General features: G+C 36.3%; 1 non-coding gene across 1 annotated transcript; it reads right to left on the bottom strand.

Annotated features, from left to right (window-relative positions):
- Positions 1-1,852: 1,852 nt before the first annotated feature.
- Positions 1,853-1,925, bottom strand: TRNAK-UUU (transfer RNA lysine (anticodon UUU)). Its single transcript has one exon. It is a non-coding gene; the product is annotated as a tRNA-Lys (tRNA).
- Positions 1,926-2,146: the final 221 nt, after the last annotated feature.

The following is a 2,146-nucleotide window of genomic DNA, read 5'->3' as shown; positions in this document are numbered from 1 at the left end:
GCTTGACATTTAGTGTCTATTGATGAAATACATTTAATTTGCCTCTTGGTTGAAGGTGTACATTCTTAAACAGTTTGTGATTTTCCCACTCTGCACTATGTTCCATTTCACAAAAATGACGCATTGCTTAAAAGACACTCATCCGAACAAGGACTTGAACCCTTGACCCTCAGTTTAAAAGTCTGATGTTCTACTGACTGAGCTATCGAGGGTCTTCTAGATTGGTCGCAAAAATGGTCGCAAAAATGCAGAAAGTTTGTAATACAAAAAACAAGTAATTTCAAATGATGACAACTACCAGTTACTGTGCATTTTACTAAAGTAGGAAAATCTCTCGATCACTAAAAGTATGAACTGAAAAGCTTGACATTTAGTGTCTCTTGATGAAATACATTTAATTTGCCTCTTGGTTGAAGGTGTAGATTCTTAAACAGTTTGTGATTTTCCCACTCTCTACTATGTTACATTTCACGAAAACAACACATTGCTTAAAAGACACTTGCCCAAACAGGGACTTGAACCCTGGACCCTCAGATTAAAATTCTGATGTTTTACTGACTCCAGGCTCTTCTGGAGTCAGTCACAAACCTACAGAAAGTTCGTAAAACTAAAAACAAGTAAATTCAAATGGTGACAACTACTGTGCAATTACTAAGGTAGGAAAATCTCTCTATCACTAAAAGTATTATCTGAATAGCTTGACATTTAGTGTCTTTGATGAAATACATTTAATTTGCCTCTTGGTTGAAGGTGTAGATTCTTAAACAGTTTGTGATTTTCCCTCTCTGCACTATGTTCCATTTCACAAAAACTACACATTGCTTAAAAGACACTCACCCGAACAGGGACTTGGACCCTGGACCCTCAGATTAAAGTTCTGATGTTTTACCGACTCCAGGCTATTCTGGAGTCTGTCGCAAACCTACAGAAACTTCGTAATACTAAAAACAAGTAAATTCAAATGGTAACAACTACTGTGCAATTACTAAAGTAGGAAAATCTCTCTATCACTAAAAGTATGATCTGAATAGCTTGACATTTAGTGTCTATTGATGAAATACATTTAATTTGCCTCTTAGTTGAAGGTGTAGATTCTTAAACAGTTTGTGATTTTCCCACTCTGCACTATGTTCCATTTCACAAAATGACACATTGCTTAAAAGACACTCGCCTGAACAGGGACATGAGCCCTGGACCATCAGATTAAAAGTCTGATGCTCTACCGACTGAGCTATCCAGGCTCTTCTATAATAGGTCGCAAAAATGCAGAAAGTTCGTAATACAAAAAACAAGTCATTTCAAATGATGACAACTACTAGTTACTGTGCAATTACTAAAGTAGGAAAATCTCTCTACCACTAAAAGTATGAACTGAAAAGCTTGACATTTAGTGTCTCTTGATGAAATACATTTAATTTGCCTCTTGGTTGAAGGTGTACATTCTTAAACAGTTTGTGATTTTCCCACTCTGCACTATGTTCCATTTCACAAAAACCACACATTGCTTAAAAGACACTCGCCCGAACAGGGACTTGAACCCTGGACCCTCAGATTAAAGTTCTGATGTTTTACCTACTCCAGGCACTTCTGGAGTCTGTCGCAAACCTTTAGAAAGTTCGTAATACTAAAAACAAGTAAATTCAAATGGTGACAACTACTGTGCAATTACTAAAGTAGGAAAATCTCTCTATCACTAAAAGTATGAACTGAAAAGCTTGACATTTAGTGTCTATTGATGAAATACATTTAATTTGCCTCTTGGTTGAAGGTGTACATTCTTAAACAGTTTGTGATTTTCCCACTCTGCACTATGTTCCATTTCACAAAAATGACACATTGCTTAAAAGACACTCGCCTGAACAGGGACTTGAACCCTGGACCCTCAGATTAAAAGTCTGATGCTCTACCGACTGAGCTATCCAGGCACTTCTGTGATAGGTCGCAAAAATGCAGAAAGTTCATAATACAAAAAACAAGTCATTTCAAATGATGACAACTACTAGTTACTGTGCAATTACTAAAGTTGGAAAATCTCTCTATCACTAAAAGTATAAACTGAAAAGCTTGACATTTAGTGTCTCTTGATGAAATACATTTAATTTGCCTCTTGGTTGAAGGTGTACATTCTTATACAGTTTGTGATTTT

The sequence above is a fragment of the Taudactylus pleione genome, unplaced genomic scaffold (assembly GCF_031769625.1).
Source record: "Taudactylus pleione unplaced genomic scaffold, aTauple2 ptg000454l, whole genome shotgun sequence".
In the NCBI taxonomy this organism is placed as follows: domain Eukaryota; kingdom Metazoa; phylum Chordata; class Amphibia; order Anura; family Myobatrachidae; genus Taudactylus; species Taudactylus pleione.
This window is presented reverse-complemented; position numbering and strand designations above follow the sequence as displayed.